Genomic DNA, 22,912 nt, shown 5'->3' with positions numbered 1-22,912 from the left:
CTTTTCTTCAATTCTAAAAACACAATGCATATTTTCAAAATATGGGTAAAACGCCTGCAAAAAAATCACTATGGAAAATTAGCATGGTTAGGTACATTGAGCCGTATTTTTTATCACAGACTTTTCTTGGTGTACACAGATTTTTTTTTTGTCCAATCAAATGGTCTCTACAATGATAATGTCCCTCCCCTAATACTAATTTCAACTAACTAGCAAGTAGCTAATCATGGTTCATGGCTATGACGTAAATCCTAAAAATGCTTGAAGGTCTGACTGGTTGAAATGTTGAGCTGTTTTACTGAAATTCAATCTGACATCTTATCTTTTTTTCTGCAAATTCTAGGATTTGGATGTGCAAATCCATTTTTATTTTTTTTAAGACATAAATCCTAAAATAAATAAATTATATGTTGATTTGTGCTGGCCAAATTATGAAACATTTTAACATAAAAGAAAACTACACTCGTCACTCTGCATTCATGGGGGTATCTCTTAAAAAGCTATAAAAAAAAAAAGTATTATATATATATATATATATATATATATATATATATATATATATATATATATATATATATATATATATATATATATATATATATATATATATATATATATTCTGCCATTTGCATGTTATTGTCTCTAACCCCAACACCTGTCTGAACTTTCTTTCTGTCCTCCTTTCTGTTCATCTGCTTTATTTGAACATGCTTCAGTAGAGGTCTGGAATGTTCTGGATGCTGGTGTGTGGAAAAGTTTATCTGTTTATGGGGTGGAAAATGTTACTCATGAAGATGGTAACCTCACACCTCACTCAAACATCTAGAGATGTTTCCTCGTTTACTCATTTTGTGTGGTCAGTACAGATTTCGAGAAGGAATTCTGCTGCCTTACCAACCAAGAAACAAACTTGCTGTGAATTTAGGAAAATGTAACCAATTCTAACTGAATAAATAGATAGAAAGAACTGGGCACCACAGGGTTGTGTGTTGTCACCACTCTTATTCTCCATATACCAATGAGCTACAAATTAAGAGTTATACATCGGGTCTGTTTAAGTATGCTTATGATATGGTTCTGGTGCAACTTTGTTCTAAAAAATAAAGTAATTAGTGAGCAAACTTATTTTAAAAATGGGGTTGTTCTTGAAGACTGATGCAAACTGAGGGCCTTGCACATAGATGTAAGGACAACAAAAAAGCTGATTTTCAATGTTAATTCTGGCGAACAACGTGTTTAGGGAAACTAAAATGATATGATCAGGTAGTTGAGATTGTGGAAAGATTGATGTATTTGGCAACTTAACTGGATACAAGGTTTAGTTTTTGTGAGAATATACACAATATCAAGATCAATTCAAAGGATGTTTTTTGTGGGTAAACTGAAGAGTTTTGATGTTAGTCAATCCGTTTTGGAAAATGTCACGTTGAGAGTATGTTATTGTGTAATATTACAGCCTGGTATGTTAACTTGGGAGAGATGAATAAGTTGCAGAGGATAATGCGAATGACAGGGGAAAAAATTATGCCAGCAAACACAGCTCAATCAATCAATCAATCAATCAATCAATCAATCAATCAATCAATCAATCAATCAATCAATCAAAGTGCATTACAAATAAATTCTAGTATTATTATTATAAGTCTGCAGTCTGTCCTTTTATAAATCATTATAATATGCTGATTTGGTGCTTAGTTAACATTTATTATTATTATCAATGTTAAATATAGTGCTGCTTTTATTTTTGTGGAATCCATGGTAGAAAGCTTAAAATAACATTTATTTAAACAATATAATACAATGTTACATAATGTAATATAAACTGTCACATTTGATCAATTGAATGTGTCATGCTGAATAAAAATATAAGTAAATAAAAATTCTGCCCCCATATTCTGAATAATAGTGTCCTTAAAATTGTTTGCTTCTTGAGAGGATAATAATAGAAAACAGAAGAAATTATAATATAAGATTTGCTTTAGGGATCCATTCATATGAAGAACTGTTTTAAACTGGTTTAAATATAACCAAAATTTGCATATTTGCTAATATAGCAAGAAAAAGTTTGGAAACAGAACTGGGGCAAGCTAAAAAGAGTGCCCACATGAAGAAGAAAAAAACACACACATTTTCATTGTTACAGTATTTTTTATGTATTTTAATTGAGGGACCCTGAAAATCAATTATATATGCCGTTACGTCCATGCAAATAAAGGTTGTTTCATGAGCTTTTAGTCATTGCACTTTTGACATAGATTTGTGTTTTACCTAAAAACAAGGTATTTTGTTTGAAGTAATTTTAAAACTGCAGATGTGCACATGAAAGTGATGAGAACGAGGAAAGAAGAAAAAAAAAACTATAAAAGCCAAGCCCCAAGGTGTTCATAAGCTTTGGTGAAAACTTTGCAGAGTTCCTGTGCATATTGACGCTTGAGGGTATGCAGGCTTACCTGTCTAAAAAGAGCATTAGTGAATAATTTGAATGCATTTTTCATTTCACACGGTGTGCTGAACAAACAGGAATCTGTGATTAACAGTTTTAATTAGGATTTTAACGTGACGAATTCCGACAGCCTCGCAACATGCCTTAGCAGAATAAATCACGAGCCAGAGTTTGTCAAGCTGCCGCTGCTAATGGCCGAGGACTCTCAAAGCGTGACAAGCTAAGACCTGTCAGGACATACCTGCCCCCCTCCCTCCATCTCTTTCTCTCTCCTTTTCTCATTCACCCATATTTCACATTTATCTTTTTATTCTCTTCGATTCCTCAAGTCTCTCTAGCTCTCCTCCCCACCTCCCTCTCCTTTTCTCCTCCATCCATCCTGCTGCTCAGCATACATATGTTGAGGCATATGGCCCGTTGTATTGGTTCCGCCTGCTCTCTCCAACGCTCACCATTCGCCGTCTCTGCCAAGGTGTGGCCAGTGCAGATAGCGGATGCGAGCGCTATAAATCTCAACACGGACACAAAGTAAGACAGAAAAGAACCGAACAAATGCAGCGAAATGAAACCAAAAAGATCGGAACGATTGATTCTCAAAGTGAGATTTACTCTTTTGTCAAGTCAAGTCACCTTTAAAGTATTTCTCTAGCGCTTTGTACAATAGAGATGGTTTCCAAGCAGATTCACAGTAATACAAATAACCAATGATGCAAACATAATCAAATATTAGACACATTCTGTAAAGCAGCTCTAAAAAAAGTCAGTTCAGTGTTGGTTCAGTTCAGTTCAATGACTGAAAAGTTCAGTAATTATTAAATAAGTTCAATTTCAGCTGTAAAGCAACTCTACAGAAGACAGTAGTTATTCAGCTCGAGTCAATGCTGATTCAATCAATGAACAGCAGTGTCGATGTTGCAAAATTCGTCAACTAAAACAAATTAGATTCAGTTATAAAGCATCTCTAGTGTTATAATTTTGTTAGCTCATTCTATGCATGTTCATTCGTTAGATTGTTGGTACACTGTTAGACTTTGCCGTAATTTTACAGTTACTTACCGCAAAAAAGCCCAGTAAAATACCACTTATATTATTTACGGTTAACTACTGTAATATGCACTGCATTGTGGGTATTTTGTGTGAAATTTACAGTAACTTACTGTATATGGTAATTTACAGTACTTTACAGTTTACGCAAAAGCAGTAGTGCTACTGTAAATGAAGAAGACAGATTTCTTTAAGTGTGTAGGCTTCTTTTGACAAGGCCTGCCTCTCTGCAGTATATATGAATTGGCATATATGCAAAGCACTATACAGGAAAAAAAAAAAAAATAATAAAAAAAAAATATCAATACATTAATAAATTAAAAAAGGATTTTAAATACAGAAATGTCGGCCCTCTGAAAAGTATAATCATGCATAGTTATATACTAAATATATTAGTTTCACCTTTTAATTTGAATTACTGAAATACATGAACTTTTGCACAATATTGTTGCCTAATCATTGCCTTATAATTCGCGGGATGACTGCACTTGTGTTCATTGTGTACACAATGTGTATTAGGCTACTCATAGGGCTATGCATATTGTATTAATGTGTTAGGCCTATTAAAATGTCATATAAAAATGTTTTATAGTTTTTTCCCCTGTGTTCTGCAGATGAAAATCATGAATCTGCATTCTCAATAAGCAATGCACACGCTGGATGTTTAAAAGTTAAATAAAAAACACGTGGATGGAAGGATTTATTTTAATCCTATATAAATAAGTCATTTTTATATTAGAATTTTCTCAAAAAACTGGTTCCCATACATAGACATTAGACCTTATTTTTTATAATTTTATAAAATTAATATTTTAATTGTTGCTCGCGTGCAAAGCCCGCGCAACAGCCTCGCAGAATGTAAACAGAGGTTTGTGTGTGAGTGTGTCAAGCGCGCGCTTATCAGACGTCCCTGCTGAGAGTGGATCGCCACAGACGCCAGCTGTGAGTTTTTCTGAGGTAAGTAGGCTAATTTAACCTAACAAATTTCTTTTATGTTACTTTTACAGCGTAAACTATTACCAATATCAATTAAATATAGCTAAATGTATGAAGAAAGTAAATAATACAATCTAATAGGCTATTATTACTAAAAGGACAGTCTGAAGGAACTTAGTTTTCCTCAAAAACTGCCGCTTTCATATCCCATTATGTCTGACTGCCTTTTCCAGTCGATGGACCCAATCTAGTATTTACACAAACAATGGTTTTCCGTAATTTTTACGACCAGTTAAGGCATATTTTACTCGTCATTTAAGAAAATACCGTTAATGTGTGTGACGTTAGGCTATTTTGAAGTTACCTAGCGCGTTTTTTTCAAAGGCACTCTCTCGCGCTCTCGCTCCAGGCCGATTCTATGGGAGTGCTATGCACCCTCAAACGCAAGCAAGAGCACCCTCAATTGATACTGTAATAATATTTTGGCGCAACAGATTTGCCAAACGCCCCAGTGTATATTTGTGCTTATTTGTGTTCACGTTCTGGAGAACGGAAAATTAATCCATTTACAACGGGTTTTGCAGCGGTGAGCAGCAGTAGCCAATCAAAGATTACCGGTAGTTGTTGGTCTCTTGTCGATTTATGCAGGCTCGCGAATTTCGGGCTCGCGAACAAATGTCCTCTATTGAGGACAATAAAGAATGAATATGAATGTGATATGAATATGAATCCTCTCATTAACAAAGTGTAAACACGATGTAAGAGATGTATTGGACCGACAGCTGCAAACTATTTCTGAAGTGACAGCTAAATTTACATAATAGTATCATACGTGCTGTACATGTTCATAACATATAGTCATTAGCCAATATTCATCGATGAAAAAATAATGTTTCTTTTTTTTCTCTTTTGTCTGTGTCAACAGGAGCTAACTACAGCCCAAAGGCTCTTTTAAGAACCACAGCACTGAGGGTCTTTGGCTTTGTAAGTATATGTTTTGAGTAAATATCAGATGCATTATGTGATAATGGAGCCTTGCAGGCCCTACGCTTTCTTTAATTTATTCATTTAACCATATTAAATGTGTCATATTTTGGGCCCTGGTTTTTACGATCTAAACGTATGATAGGGCCCTTTATGTCAAATTTATAAATTAATATAAATTGAGTTATAATAATACAACACAATCAGGAAGAATAAGTTATCAATCAAATTAAATCAGAATCAACAAAATTCATACTTCACAACACTGGAAAAAAGTTGTTTGCAACTTCCGGTTCACTGGGACTTAAATGAGCCTCAGAAGTGGCAGGAATGCATTTAAATTCTTGATAACAGTGTTATGAGATTAAAGTCAGCATTAAAATCAAGATTGACCCTGTTTACTTTGTTAGCGCATATTACTAGTCTTGTGGTGAACAATGAATCCGTGCAAGTTAATACACAGAAAAAAATAGTTTGCCGTGGTAATCTATAATCAAAGTCTGAAAAGTTACTTCCAGTCTGAAATGGCGTTCCTTTTCTGATGATGTAGGCTTGACGGCTTGGGTTGGAAAACGCTTAACCACTCCCCTCAAACCGTTACTCTGCTTTGAGCGAGAGATGGAGAGGAGGAGCGCTGAAGTAAAACCCTGCCCTCTGTTCAATATTCTGTTTCACTGGGAAATACGTCACAACACTGGAGACAAGTCATTTGCAACTTCCGGTTCACGCGTACTTTAATGTTTTAAATAGAAGGTTTTGATTATAAAAATATAAAATGATTTAAATAATACTTTAAAGGGTTAGTTCATCCAAAATTGATAATTCTGTCAGTAATTAATCACCCTCATGTTGTTCCAACCATGTAAGTCTTTCGTTCATCTTCCGAACACAATTTAGGATATTTTTGATGAAATCTGAGAGCTGTCTCACTCCACCATAGGCTTTCAGAGGGAATGAATCTTGCTGGCCCAGAAAAGTTATTAAAGAGATCGTTAATATATTCCAAGTGACTACAGTGGCTCAATCTTAAGTTTATCAAGCGACGAGAATATTTTTTGTTTGCAAAAAAAACACACAAATAACAACTTTATTCCACTATTAATTTCCTTCTCTCTGGGCCTCGAGTGAGTTCACTAGTATAACTGTGCAGCGCGTCTGTGTTAGAGGGCCGCTTTTAAAGATGACTACTGTATGTGTTAATATGAAAATGTAAGACCTGTGTTTGTTTTAAGATTCTTTTTAAGGATCAACCCTGAAGAGGTTGTGCACGGCCAAAGTTGGCACAAGTCGAAAGACAGGAGGTGTTGTAAAGAGAAAGGTGACTGCCATCAACTCCCGGGTAGCAACGTTTCTGCAGAGGCTCACCGAAATTGAGTGGAGAACATCAAATTAGGTAAGTTTCTTATGCAGTGCTGGACTGGTACAAAAAATTGGCCCGGACAGGCCACCACAATCAGTCAGACACCAACACCAGTACACAATTTTTGCAGTTCCATTAAATATTTGTCCCTGCTGTTCTCAGGGTGTCCGTGAATCCTTTAAAGGACAACTCCGGTGAAAAATGAACCTAGGGGTAATTAACACATGGTTACCGAGTAGATCGTTCTCTGGGATGCGTTTTCATGATAATCGAATGTAAAGAGTTTTATCTCTAAAAACAGATTAGCTTATAACGCTAGTATATGGGGCAGAGAGTAAGTTTAAGTAAATCGCTAGTTAATACCACTAACAAGGCTCAAAATAGCCTCACACTACCACGGTAGCATAATGAGGGTCCTTACATGCAAACCGAAGCATTGAGAACTTTGTAAGTGTACAAACAGTTTAATAAGAAGATACTTAATAAAGACAGTACAATACGCGTATTCAGACACAGCCATCTTGGAAAACAGTCTCGACAAGTCGAGCAACGATTGCCATGCTAAGTGATTTGAACTGTGACTTGGAATCTTCTGTTGTTTCCGGAAGAAAGCACTGAACGCAACAGAGAAAATAAATAAATACAAATAATAATACAAAAATGAACAAGTCACAGTTCATATCACTTAGCACAGCGTTCGTTGCTCGACTTGTCGAGACTGTTTTCCAAGATGTCTGTGTCTGAATACGTGTAATGTACTGTCTTCATTAAGTATCTTCTTATTAAACTGTTTGTACACTTACAAAGTTCTCAATGCTTCGGTTTGCATTTAAGGACCCTCATTATGCTACCGTGGTAGTGTGAGGCTATTTTGAGCCTTGTTAGTGGTATTAACTAGCGATTTACTTAAACTTACTCTCTGCCCCATATACTAGCGTTATAAGCTAATCTGTTTTTAGAGATAAAACTCTTTACATTCGATTATCATGAAAACGCATCCCAGAGAACGATCTACTCTGTAACCATGTGCTAATTACCCCTAGGTTTATTTTTCACCGGAGTTTTCTTTTATAGGAACACTCCACCGTTTTTTTAAAATAGGGCTTATTCACCGTCTTTCCTACATTTAGATAGGTGGGCAAATGCATTTGTCTCAGTGCATGCATTGTTTTAGTTTGACAGGGTCGGCGCTTGCTTAGCTTAGCATAATGAATGGAATCCTTTGTTGCCAGCTAGCATGTACTGAGTAAAAGTGATAAAAAATAAAACACCTAATTACTACTGCGTATTCACAAGTACAAATAGCGATGCAGATTAAGACTAGGTGATTTCCAAGGCAAATATTGACTTGGGACTATATCACGGTGAAGCACAGGCGAAGCACTGCTACTTGGGCGCAGAGATATCACGCAACACATGAAATCTGTCAACTTACCGGCGTGACCTGCACCGAGTATCTTCGCTTTTGGATTGTGTTGAGTTTATTTCAGTCGGCATAGGTTGGCATATTCCCCCACACTCACACCACCAGTTTGTGTTGGCTCTCATCCTCAGGTTGTTGAGCGATCGCAACCTCCTCCTCCTGTTGTTCTATTTCCAAAGCACGCAGCTCCTCTTCTGAAAACTCTGGTTCATAGAGGTATGGTTCTGGATCTTGACTGTCTGAGAAGTCACCCTCTTCGTCTCTCACAAAATCAGCCATGTTCATCGCCATTTACTATGTCTACTGTAGTAAAAATAGTCAGCTACTATTATGTTGACTGGGATTTCATGTGTTGCGTGATATCTCTGCACTCAAGTAGCAGTGCTTGCCTGTGCTTCACCCTAATATAGTCCCAAGTCAAAATCTGTCTAGGAAATCGCCTAGTCTTAATCTGCATTGCTATTTGTACTCGTTGTGAATACGCAGGCCACAAGAAGTAATTAGGTGTTTTTTTATATCACTTTTACTCAGAACATGCTAGCTGGCAACAAAAGATTCCATTCATTATGCTAAGCTAAGCTAGTGGCGACCCTGCCAAACTAAAACAACGCATGCACTGAGACAAAGTCTAAATTTAAAGGTGCTCTAAGCGATGTCACGCATTTTTTAGGCCAAACATTTTTTTGTCACATACAGCAAATATCTCCTCACTATCTGCTAGCTGCCTGTCTCCTGAACACACTCTAAAAAAACGCGGCCTCTGTAGACACCCCAGGCTCCACAAACAGCAACAAAAACAAACTGGACTAACCCGCACCACAACATAACAAACAGTGTTCCAGCCAATAACCGACAAGAAGGATTTGGGGGTGGGGTTTGGGTTGTTAGTGCGCGGATGAGGAGGAGGGAGGGTCTAGCTAGCCTCCGTTTTGTTTGGCAATAGTTCGAACGTCAACAAGAAGTGACGTCACCCAGGATCGCTTAGAGAACCTTTAAGAAAGACGGTGATTAAGCTCATATTACATGTGCGGTGCTACCAAATCTGGTGCTGGTGCTACAATCTGTAGAACTTGCTGTTTGAGTGTGTTATGTCCAAGGATGTATTTTTTATTTATTTATTTTTTTTAATTTATTTTCCCCTTTCTCCCTGTTTCTCTCTCTCTACTTTCCATAAGCAGAAAGGAATTGCTGCCACCTGACGCCAATGATCGGGTGTAAATCTGCTGTGATTGGAGGAGAGGAAGCTTTGGGGGCAAAAGCAGCACCATTCCTCAGATCAGTTATTTATTTGTAAACTTTTGTTGTATTGTTCTTTATCATACAAATGTATATTGTTATTTTTTTGGGATTAGTAGAGAGGTGGGTGCCATTTCCTTTTGATTTAATTTCCTCTTGTTTTAGCTGAGAACTCTTAGTGTATTTTGTATTTGATTTAAGAAAAAAAAAATGTGTATTGTCATGATCTGCTTTTATTTGTTATGCATGAATTTCTCTTTTAAATGTTGCATCACAATAAGTAAATTGAATGTAATTAATTGTGATAGTAAATAATAAATATGCTGATGTACATGAACTCAAGTAACTTTTTTGGAATTTATTCAATTCAATAGCATTAATAGTGTAAAATAAATGAAAAATAAGTTGCAGTAAGGGTATTGTACTGTAAAATGAAACTGCGGTAAGGGCATCATACTGTAAAATTAAATTGCAGTAAGGCATCTTACTGTAAAATGAAATTGCAGTAAGGAAATCATACTGTAAAATGAAATTGCGGTAAGGGTATCTTACTGTAAAATGAAATTGCGGTAAGGGTATCTTACTGTAAAATGAAATTGCGGTAAGGGTATCTTACTGTAAAACACATTTACAGGTAAGCTACTGTAAAGTGGAACTTACAGTAACTTACTGGCAATAGTGCTGCCAGTAAGTTACCGCAAAAATACAATAAAATGTCTAACAGTGTACTTAAGCGCTTACGAAGAGCATGGAGGAGTTTGCTTACAGGGGGGAAGTGTTTTTGAGTGAGTCACAGGGTGTTTAAATAAATCAGATGCCCATTGTGTGTGTGGTCATGATTTGCACTGGTATTTTTGTGCTTCAAGCACAACACTCTGCCCTGACATGGCAGAGCGAGAACTATGAAGTGGTCAGGGTGGTTTTTCCCTCAAGTGAAATGGAGAAATAAAGGGATTTTATCTGGAATGCTTTCTTTTTGTCTGTCTGTCTTTTTTCTCCTGTTCCCCCACTCTCTTGCCTTCTCTTCTCAAATAACGCTTTGGTGGCTTGCAGTGTTGACAAATATAAAAAGAAGGCCGCAGTGCCTCTTCAAGTTAGAATAAATAAGTTTGACATTTTGAATGGCTTGGGGAGAGTAAACAAGTTCTACAAAGGCTCAGGCTTTGGGACGGCGCTCTATTTGATGTTCCTGCCTTTCACGCGCGTTCCCAGCCCTCCGCCTGCCGTTGATTAATTTTAGCAAAGGCAGATCTAATGAAGTGTTGTTCTGATAGTTGTCATATTCGTTTCTCCTTGTCAGGATATTTCAGCGATGGTAAAACAAGTCAGCCTTTACAAAGCAGTATGTTATCACAGGCTAAAGACTGCGCTGCTCACTTCTCCCAAACAGATGGGCTTGAATGCATGAGGAGGCTTACTGTAAAAGCACTTCTGTAGGTACATGTATACCGTCTTCGGTTGTGGAGATATACGTCCCCGTTTGCCTGTAGTTAGACAACATCTGGTTCGTGGGACTGGTAAATACGCTGCTTGCGTCCATTTCATCTGAGATCAAACTTAACAATGATAGCATTGATATTGTAACCACAATTGGTCATTCATCGAGGTCCAGTAAGTTTTAGCATGCACTTCTGAGTGCCAATTGCTGCTGCCTTACTGGAAAAAAGTAGTCGGGGTCATTAGTTGGAATCTGGGGATCAGTTTTCTGTTACACTGGAAGCAACCAAATTACCTTGCCATTTTGTCAGAAGGTACGATGATGTTGTGTGCTAATGAATATGTGGACCTCTGAAAATGCACTATTTTACTGAGGAGAAAATACGTTTTTTTTTCTTTTCAGAATGTTAAAATATATTTTTTCTAGCTCATTTAATGAAGCTTCTCTCATTGCTAGAATAGGCTATTTAAATCCGCCAAATCTCAAGGACGTTCCTCATCCACTTCAATGCAGAGATGTTTTCAGACGGCATCTTCAGATACTGATTAAAACTGTGTGTGTGTGTGTGTGTGTGTGTGTGTGTGTGTGTGTGTGTGTGTGTGTGTGTGTGTGTGTGTGTGTACGGAAGTAATGATCATGAGTGTCTGTGTTTAAAAAGACGTCATATGTTATGACTAGACTGGCTAACTGCATATGTCTTCTTTCCTGAAGTTTATCTAATTAGTAAAACGAAGACAAAGCCTTGGACATTTTATCTTTCGCCATTTACGTCTACATGATAGCAATGAAAATTAATAATGAATCATAAACACGTTTAATGATTGCTTAAGATCTTTTGAGCAAAGCCATTTGTATGGATATCAATTAACAAAAACAAATTAAAATGAAATGAAATCTATACATACAATAACTTGAATACTTCTTTTTATTTAAGCTTTTTCATAAAATAAAAAAGGCAAAAATGTCAGGATGATTCAACTGTCTTTATCTCAACAATGAAGATAAAAAATCTCATAAAAAATGTATTGGAAAAAAGTATATTTGTGAATCAAAGTTAAAATGTCTGATAATTTACCCCTTTTTTGCCTAGGCAATAATAATTGTTCATTCTATCTGTAAATAAAGAAATACGTTGAGCCCCCTTTTTAAGTAATGATTAAGATGTGTACATACACATGATTTCATGGTGTGAGGAAACTGTTATTTGTTTTTAGTCATTACACTGAAATTGTTCTTGAAAATGATAGAAAACTTTTTTTAAAACCACATGAAACATAATTCCAAAGAGTGCATTTCTAAGAATGTGGCATATGTGCTGTAAAGTCGGATTAAATTATTTTTCATTTTCTTTATGGGCATTCTTATTTGTCATTGGCCATGGAGCTGCAATGAGGAGTTGTAGAAGAGTACGCAATCATTTGTAATGAGTCCATTGAGAACGATCGCTCCTGGATTCCTCTGAACCAGGCTGAAGAACTGCTTTTCTTCTTCATGATTAGTTGAGTAAATGGGTTTATTAAGCTTGCAATTGTGCTGATATTTTGAGTTGAACAGATATCCACTCAATGTGAGGGCTTGCTCTCGAGTTTATGGAAATGACACAACATCTCAGGCCACTTTTCACATTGACCTGTTGGTTTGAGAAGTGCCACCCCACCCACTACTTTTTATCCTGTCATTCTAGTGCATGAATAAAAAATAAAAAAACACGCCATTTGCCTGTGTGAAGAGCAAAGGGCCCTTCACTGTGTGAAATAAGGACGAGCTTGAACTATATTTCATCAAAAAATGGTAATTAATTTGTTGAGTGGTACTTTCAAGGCCGTGGGGGACGGATGCCTGTTCTGCCCTAAAGCTTGCATGAACATTTAAGACACACCCAACAATAGAACAGTTAAAAGGTTCACTCAGTATCTGCATTTTTCATGTGGGGGTTGACAGTTTAACTGGTTTGACGAAATTCAAAGGCTGAAATTAATTTGTGATTTTTTTTAAATCAATATTCCAAGTCAATATTCTGCATTTTATCTTATAATCAATATTGCTGCAAAGTGTGCACACAAAAGTAGCCTACCTAAATTTAATCATTTTACATTTTCGAGATGAGAACTACTGCTTTAGTAGTTTCATTTTGGCAAAGAGAGAGGGGGAAAAAAAAAACTCCCCATGGCTTCTTTTGACAGAATTAATCAACCTGCATACAGCTTTTGAGGTGAGCAATGATTTTGCTGATTGAAACACCTTCAAGTCAACCGGAAAAGCCACTAATGACCAACAACCTGAGCTAAATTAAACGGGGGAATGTTGGATTAAAATTTTGATGATATGCATCATAAGCATTGTAATTATAGATCTTGGTTCATTCCTCCATTATTAATTGTCCAAAGCGTAGTGATTCATTGTGGTGTTCGAAAATGATTATTAATTTTCTGGATGATTATACTTATGGAAGACTAAATGCAGGGCTCTGGTTTGAAGAGAATGTGTTAAAAGAGAGAGAGAACAGAAGAGGCAGCCTCGTATCCTCGTATCCCTGAGGACAAAACAGTTCATTTTTACTTTAATCAACACATACTTAAAAGAGTTGATTACGCTCGCTGACAGTCTTTAGGGAAATTTGTGCTAAACATTATTTGCTTTGTTATTTATTAATGTGATCACTGATCTGTGTAGTTTGTGGCGAAGAATACGCTGTGTTTAGAGTGATAAATATTATTATTGTTAGGGGTTCTTGAGCATTGCTGAAAATATTCATGTATTGTAGATACAGTAGCTTGGAACTTTCACTCTGAACTGTACATTGTGATTGTTATATGGCAAGGTTCCATTTGTTAATATTAGTTAACTACATTAGTTAACATTAACTATCAAATACAAAATACTGTATACTACTAATCTATTTATTAAATTAAAAGTTGTATCCGTTAATAGTACGTAATTGACCTGAACAAACATAAACAAATGTTTAGCAGTTATATCTTCATTAATAAGTGAAAGTGACATGTGAAGGCCAAGTATGGTAACCCATACTCGGAATTTGTCCTCTGCATTTAACCCTTAAAGTAAGTGCGCACACATTAGGAGTAGTGAACACACACACTGCAAACCATGGACACACACACCCGGAGCAGTGGGCAGCTATTCAATGTGGCGCCTGGGGAGCGATTGGGGTTTAGGTGCCTTGCTCAAAGGGCACCTCAGTCATTTCCTTCTGGTATTGAGAATCGAACACGCAACCTTCGGGTTACCAGGCTGACTCTCTAACCGTTAGACCTGTCATAATTTATTCACCCTCAAGTTGTGCCAAACCAGTATGAATTTATTTTGTCTGCACTGCAATTTGACGTAGGCATCCATAGGTGTAAATGTCTGGCTAGTCCAGTTGAACTGTCATCTGGAATCGCCCATTTTAATCATTATTGTGTCCTAACATCAGCAAAATATATAGTATGCTGAGTGGTTGGCCAATCATAACAAAGAGTTTTTACATGAGAGTTTCTTTAAGATACAGCAGCAAAGACTGTTTAATATTAAAAGTCAGAGAGAGCAATTAATATGTACCTGATAATGTCAGGTAAATATAAATGGCAACTGTTTGTGGCAAGAAACCATGACTAACATTACAAGTGAAAATGTTTAATTAAATTGTAAAATTATATGATATGACCCCTTTTTATGAAATGCAAGAATGACTTTTTAGATCATGGCTCCAACCAATCCCCCCTTATTTGTATTAATCACTGAAATTACCATTCCATCATGAGTTATCTGCCTAATCATTTGCAAAATTACTGCCATAAGGTATTTAAAGGCACTCATCCAAAGTCAAACACAAGGGATTGGTTTAATTTTACATAATTGATGTCCCACTTACTTGTGTAAATGTCAGATGTAAGTTCTTTTTTTTTTTTACGAATGTGAATGAATTAAAATCTTGCAGACTTTGTTTTTCAGAAGGTTTTGGGCCAGAAGTGTATATATAGGCTCTTGTGTAGTGACGGATATATACTGTAAGTTTAAATCTCATTCACTGACACTGAGCAATAAACGTTCTGCAATAATTACTAGAAAGATCACTTCAAAAAGGCCCTTTCCTTCTGTTTTATGGTTTGAAATGGACATATAAAACCCATCCACAAAATTAATTCATCAGTGGAGACCGTTTTCAAAAAAATTAATCCAGTCCTTCCAGTTGCATAGTTCGCCGGTGCTAGGCTAGCGCGAGTCAACAGTATATGCTACCCTGCCAATGAAAACAGTTTTACCCACTCCACAGTACACCAAAATCAAATAAATTATAACGCCTGACTGTCGATGTAAATGTCTGTTGAGAGAATAATGTTAGAAATCAAACTACCCTTTCATCGCATTGCAATAGTTATGCTTTGTTCCCTGTATTTATAAGCACAGTCTACAGCAGCGGCGGAGTGATATTAAGTTACCTAGGCAACCGAGAGAGCCGGTCCACATGACAATCACACAAGTGTATTTACCTGCCGCTGACACTCATCACTACAGAAGCAGAGTATATTTCACGAAGAAATCAACATAGGACTATGGCAACGTTTGAAAGCAATGCCAATGTTTAAGACTTTGGAGACAATGAAGACGAGGAATATGTTTTATTCAATGAACCGTACATGTATGAGCCGGAATACACAGATCGAAGAACTAATCGAGATGGATGCTAAAATGGCAGAAAGAGAAAGAATGTCTGTAGAGACAGCAGCCGCAGGAGATGCCGTAGAGAATTCCTTAGTTTACAATCGAATGTTTTTCAATATCGTTGTTCAAGGCTACTACTAGCTAGCTAGACGTCCCGACTGTAGTGTGCTTCTGTTCTGTTTACTTTTCGGTGCAGTACTACTAACCGGAGCAAAGTAAAATTCCGCCACTGCTGAGAAACTAGTTCCTGTAAATGTAATGCGATCATTGAGATGCAAGAGTACTTTGATTTCTAACATTATTCTTTCGATATTATTATTTATTTACATCGATAGTCTGGCGTTATAATTTATTTGCTTTTGGTGTACTGTGGAGTGGGTAAAACCTACAAAAGCAGGCTAGCATATACCGTTGACTCGCGCTAGCCTAGCACCGGCGAACTATGCAAATGTAAGGACTGGATGACATTTTTTGAAAACTGTCTCCACTGATGAATAACAACCAGGCTAACTTGAAAATGAGGTCCGACGTCCAAAATCCTGAACCACCCCTTTAAGGGCCTAAGGAACAAATCAGTGTATTATACATGTAAACCAGAGATGTTACTGAACTCTCACACACACACACACACACACACACACACACACACACACACACACACACACACACACACACACAGGTGTTCATATTTTATAGGGACTTTCCATGGACATAACATTTTTATACTTTACAAACTGTACAGTATATTGAATCCCTTGAACCTAACCATCACAGAAAAATATGGGTAGGATCTGCATATGTACATTTAAAAAAAACATTACTTAGTGTGATCTATAGACTGTTTTCCTCATGGGGGCCAAAAAAAATTCCCCACAAGGACAAATATTTCAGATATTTCCATTTGCCCCCAAAATGTAGGGTTTACCAGGCCACACACACACACACACGTTGAGTTTCCATGTTTTACAGTATGGGGACATACCAAAGACATAATGATTTTTATATTGTACAAACTGTATAGACCATTTTGGTGTTTTGGTGACTGTTCTTCAGTAGCAGTCTATGGCAAAATATAAAATGTAAAGGTTATTGCTATAGTTTATATCTCTCAATTCTGAGAAAAAAAAACTGAAGTCCGAGATATAAACTGCATTTCTACATTTAGGATGATTTATAAGCTGGGCCATTTGTCACACACACACACACACACACACACACACACACACACACACACACACACACACACACACACACAGACACACACACAGACAGTGTATCTCTCTTTCACTCTGCACCTTTCATTTCACTAACTGATGTTTTTACCACAGCTTAAGGTTGTGTAATAGCTCTCATTTCACCACAGTTGATAAGCTCAGTCTGTGCCAAACATACCATACTGACGCATATTAATTAATGGATCTCTGATGTATCTGTCCTGTCCCATTTGTTATGAGGGCATTCCTTTTTAATTAAAAAAATCCCCGTGCTTACAATCTAACTCAGGTGTCAGACTAACCTTGAGTGAATAGTAGTCCTTTTCATCTTCACATGTTTATACATATCACTTCAACTGAGGTCAACTGGATTTTGCATAGAGTATAAAGCTATAGCCCTTATTCACAGCAGTGCCATATTTAATGTTTAACGTTAATGAAAGCGAGGCTTTTAGGGATAGACATACATCTCTTCAGTGGGTTATACTGTTATTAAATGTGCTTTTTTGGATTGTTCTGCTAACGGAACACGGCAAAAATATCTTTCCAAATAATCTCAGTAGACTCCAGACAACATGAGCTGTGGAAAATTATAAGTGATCTAGGAGCTTTATGCAGCTTTTTAAAGCGGATGCCATTAAAAACACGGTAAGTCTATCCCTCACAGTCTCGCTTTCATACCACATTGTGCTCCTCTGAATAAGGTCTATAAAGCCTGCTCTGTACACAAAAAGTACATTTCCAGGGATATTTTTGTATTAATTAGACTTTATGAGTAATTTGTGGTATGTTTTTGCCAAAGGGAGAAGCTATCAGGTGTTTGTAGCTGGGGGCCCATGGGTGCACCCCTCTCCCTTGTACCACCTGCAAATCGAAATTGTGTAGAGCTGCATAAAAGCCAGACAAAATTTTAGGTTAATCAACACAATCTCATGGCATTTTGTAACTTTTTTATGTTTTGATCAATTGGTGCATAATTTGTGTGAATTCATACATTCCCGTACGATCTGCTTACACCCTAGTGTAGTTTAATGTATGCTTGGGCTGGGGTTAGGAGTGGACCTTCATGATTTTTTTTTTAATAATCGTGTGTCTTTGAATGATCAATGTATGAATTGATATGAAATCGGCATTCATAACAGTTACATTTTCCTATGAGATCTAATAACTACCCTTTAATACTGCACATTTGTTGTGCCCCCTGTTCAACATCACTGTGTACATTACAAACCTCCATTTGTATCCTCAGTTTTTTTTCTTCCACCCTATTGCCCTCCAGCCCCTGATGTGGAAATACTCGCATAACAAAAAACAGAGCTGAGTCACCGCAATCCAACACTCTCATCCTGTAAATGTGACACAGTCTGTGAATCTGCCTATCGATCATGACTATTGATTCTGTTTCCCAGGCTTAAAATAATAGTTTCTCTTTTGTTGCCGTATTAATGATTAGACAGAAGAGAATCTCTAAAGTGCTGCAGCTGCTCCTTGATTGATCACTGGAGATATCACTGTCCCCAAGACAAAGTTTCCCCCAGCTTTCATTATCTGAATTGAGTAACTTATCCGATTATGGAGGTTCGCTTGATTGTGATGCACTATCTGTCATTAATTTAATAAGGAGCATGAGCAGATTGTAAGGTTTGAGACGGGGCTTTGGTAATAGGTCCCGCACTTCCACGAGCCTCCTGTTTCAGCTTCTGGTTGACATTTGGATGATATGCGATGAACAGATTTGTTTGGAGTGGCGCTGTTGACCTCTGCAATTTGGTCACCTGGGCACAGACCGGAGAGGGGAGGGCTGGATTGAATATTAATAGTTATCAGGCTGAGACGGAAGGTTAGTGGGTTTTTATTTTTTAGCTATTTCGCCATTTTATCCAGAACGACCAGCCGCTAAACCCTTGAGTGAGCTGAATAGACGGACTCATGTAGCCAATGAAGACAGGTGGCAATAATCCTGCTAAGAGACAGATCTGAAAGCACTCATACAAAACCAATTTCGGCTGCTCTCCATTTGTCAAAAGCTCATCAGAGTGAGGGACGAGAGCACTGAGGCTGCGTGGCTGCAGAATCACTTCACTCCTGATTGCCTTGTCAGGGCACCTTATCCTCCTGAGAATGACATAACCGCCCCTCTCGAACACACACACTCTTACCTGGTTGCCTCCATCTCCATCTCGGACTGCTATTTCCAAAAAACTTCCATCTTGCGGACTCTGTGAGCACCTTATAAGACCTACACGGTTAACCCTAATAAGTTGGCATAACTCAAAAAATGTTGAGGTAATCGGTTATACAATTGTTAAGTTGACAAACTCAAATATTAAGTTAGCAGAACTTTACATTTTGATGTTGAACTATACAAACGTGTTAATTGCAATTTAATTGAAAGGTTGACTAAACAAATCCCTGCAAAACAGCAACATAACACAACAGAAACCCCTATAAATCCCAACATAATAGAAGATTAAAAACCAGCACATCTCTACCTACATTAACCTTGTGGAAAAAGCACACAAAATAACACTTAATTTCATCATTAAGTCTCATTATAGAGAGCATGGTGGTCTGACTGCAACTTAGTCAGTTTAAGTTCAGCTTAATTGAATCTGTTATTGAGTTCACATATCTTTTTTTTTTTTTTTCTATTAAGAACAATTAACTTTCTGAAATATTTGAGTGAATTGAACTCATTTACTTTAATTTGTGTAAAAGTAATAAAGTGTAAAAGTCAAGCCTCTTGGTCCAGGAACTTGACTAATCCAGTCTTTCTCACGGGAGAACCTGCACAAAGCAGATGATGACATATAGGTGGACTTCTTTCATGTCAGAATAGATCACATCAGGTGGCAGAAATGACCCTTGGTTGCATGGAACCCTTCTAGTGCTCATGCTAAAGTGCTGCCACTTATCTCCTCCAGACCTCTCCATCTGTTTACCTCCCTCTTCCCCCACTGAGATGGACGGAGGTATAGCGAAGCGGATGGTGGAATGGGTGGATGGAAAGAGCGAAGGAGGGAGGGAAACCTTAATGAAAGCGGAGATTCCAGGCAGCCTGCTGGTTCTCATCAATCAGCCGTGTGCTTTGGAAGTGTAATCCGAGGGAAGGGGAGAGGCATCAGGCTTTTAATCTCTATTAGTTAATGGACTCTACTCTCATGCTTCAGGAACGTTAGACTGTCGTTTCAGAGGCTCTGTCCGAGCTCTTGCTCCTCAGCAAAACTTTGAAACGCTGTTGGAAAATCTTAAATTAGTTATGCGACTATAAAGCTTCCTTTGTACGCAAGTAGTACATTTGTTGGGATATTTTTATGTATTAATTAGCTTTTATGTGTAATTTGTGGTACGGTTTCGCCAAAGGGTGGAGATTTCGGGTGCTTTTGGGTGGCTAAGCAAGGCGCTGCCAGTTGTTGAATTAATTTGACTAAAGGTTTATTTTTATTTTTTATGAGAGACTGCTTGTGAGTGAGCCAAAGAGGCAAAGCTGTCATGAAACTTGTCATTTCTTTTTCCCAGTAGTATTTTACAGCACTCGGATATGTTCCATTAGCGCTGTATGTTTTGCAGAACAACTTGCGCTCGGAACATCACTGTGCGCTCTGGGGTCGTTTTTCTATAGGCCCCTGGTGTTAATGAAACAGTTTAAATGTGCTCTCATCCTTGGGAGACCGGGAGTTAGGCAGAGCCACATCCATCCGATTCAATTATAAATTAAATTGACTAACGAACTGTGAATCATTATGGAAAGCAATTGCTTAGAACCGTTGTTGTTGCTTTTTACCAAAAATTTGGAAAATAAAAACAAAAATGATCGTAACACTTCAGTGCTTAAAACGAAAGACTCTTAAAAAACGTACTTCTTTCCCCTCATTGAGCTCCATCTAAATTATCTGCTGTATTATTGTAGTATCATTTTTATCTGTCATTTGGCATTTTTTTATTACTGCACTGCTGAATTAGATGTCAATTGTATATTTGTAAGAAAGAAAGAAAAACACTCCCATGTAATGTTTTTAGAGGAATAGGTCACCCAAAACTGAAAATATTGTCATTATTTGCCTACCACCACGTATTTTGTTTTTGTTTTTGAAGAATACCCTGGCTACTCTTTAATATAATGAAAAGTGAATGAGGACTATAGCTGTCAAGCTCCAAACATACCATAAAAGTATAAAAAATGTCGTAAGATTCTGTTTTCCTAGTCATTTTTTACTTCTTTGTAAAAAATTAAGTACTTTATTTAGGTTAGGAACACAATACGTCTTTTTGTTAGGAACAGATGCATTATTCACTGAAAATCAGGCCTTGTGCATTCATAAGAGTTGGTGTGTAGCAGTGTGCATTTCATGAATGAATCATTCAAGGTTGATCTGATTCACAAAACCAGCCGGAATGATTCGTTCACGAATCTGACTGATCCGGTTCTCAAGTTCTAAAAGATTATCAGTGAATAATCACTTAAATTTTGGTCTGTTTGTTTCACAGAGCTAAGATCGTATGTTTTTGGAAGACTTTGGTCACACTTTAGATTAGGGTCCAATTCTCACTATTAATTAACTGTTTACTATGACTTTTGCCTCATTAAACTCCTAATTTACTGCTTATTAATAGTTAGTGAGATAGTTGTTAAGTTTAGGTAGGGTAAGATTAGGGGATGTAGAATATGGTCACGCAGAACATGCCTTAATATGTGCTTTATAAATCCAATTTCCTAGTAATATACATGCTAATAAGCAAGTAGTTAATAGTGAGAACCAAGTTATCAAGACTTTATATTATATTTTTATTATAATCTCCTTGTGCTTTCTGTACACCGCTCACTTTTAAAGCAAGTGGAACCTCTCAGCAAACCGTCAGTATTCACTTAGCTACAGGAAATGAGTCTTTGATGCTGTAGTAAAGTTGTCTCTCTGAATCTCGTAGTGGTCACAAAGTGTTCACTTCAGGGTCCATCCTCTTTCCTGTCAGATTCAGACAGGCCCTCTGATCAACTTATGCTAATGCTGGTCTAACAGAGCCCTCCACTCCCACGCCAACACAGCAATGTCTATGCAAAACAGCAGCCGGAGGGAGAGGACAAAATATATGCATGCCTTTTTTTCCTCCATCCTTCTTTTCCAACTCTGTCATTTCTCTCCGGGGTGTTTTTATCTTTCACTTGACCATTTGTGCTTTTGGTTTCCTTTCTTCAGCCGACATAATTTACAGCATGTTAAAGATGAACTGTGCCCCTATTTGATCAGTCATTATGAGTTCCCCTGAGAAAAATGTGATTGTGTAAGTTTCCTTAGACTCCGTATCCCAGCGTACCTAGAATGACAATGGATCTGTACTGGTTGTACCACGGCAAAGCTTGAGTACTGTTTGGACTTTGTTTGGTTGCATACTTTATTTTTTTGCACTAGTGCAAAGAGGACATCTTGTAAATATAGAAACAAATTTATAATAGATGTGTTGTTAGGCCCTCAGGTGAAATGCATTTCCAAAAATGATGTCATGTATATGTAATGCACAAATGTAGAAAATGTATTTGGGTTGCCTTATTAATATGGATCATAAGAATGTGTATAGTGTCCTACTTCCAAGATGTTGGCTTTTAAATAATCCCAATAGGCCTTGTGTCGCCTAATTGATTGATTGGGATGGCTCCTAAAGGTCATTTTCATAAAACATTAGGAGGTGATGAACACAATGCTGTCTGTGATTGTTAACCAAGAGTTAATTTATTACAACAAGCATACTAACTATGCAGTTATACTGGATTACCTACTTAATATGTTACAAATTCACACCATTTGGCATAATATGATGTTTAATTATCCACCACTATTTTGAACACCTAATTACATATAAAGCATCTCTTTTATCAAATCAGATGCCTGACCCAGTTAATTTTTCCTTTACTTCCACTTTATTGCACATATGTATTCATAACATGTAAAGAGGTCATGTATATCAAAAGCTGCAAGAATAATTGTTTACATGCATTACCCATTAGAGAGCTAATCTGTATCAACTTATAGCAGGTTTGAATTTATCCCACTTGAATATGAGATGCACATCCAAAGTAATTGCTTTATTAATGTTAAAAATGTTCATTGTAACAATACAAGAGGGATTTTTGCTATTGTGGTGACTGTATATGAGAGTGTGAATATTTTCAGTT

General features: G+C 37.1%; 1 protein-coding gene and 1 long non-coding RNA gene across 2 annotated transcripts in view; both read left to right on the top strand.

Annotated features, from left to right (window-relative positions):
- Positions 1-22,912, top strand: part of LOC307006698 (uncharacterized protein) — a 125,052-nt gene that overhangs the window by 84,808 nt on the left and 17,332 nt on the right. The gene's annotated exons all lie outside the window — the stretch shown is intronic.
- LOC307006699 lies at positions 3,797-10,395 on the top strand. Its single transcript, XR_013799505.1, has 4 exons — positions 3,797-4,444; positions 5,349-5,407; positions 6,640-6,800; positions 9,369-10,395. It is a non-coding gene; the product is annotated as an uncharacterized lncRNA (long non-coding RNA).

The sequence above is a fragment of the Phoxinus phoxinus genome, assembly GCF_949152265.1.
Source record: "Phoxinus phoxinus genome assembly, chromosome: 11".
Taxonomy (NCBI): Eukaryota; Metazoa; Chordata; class Actinopteri; order Cypriniformes; family Leuciscidae; genus Phoxinus; species Phoxinus phoxinus.
The sequence above is the reverse complement of the archived record's forward strand: the minus strand, read 5'-3'. Positions and strand labels throughout refer to the sequence as shown.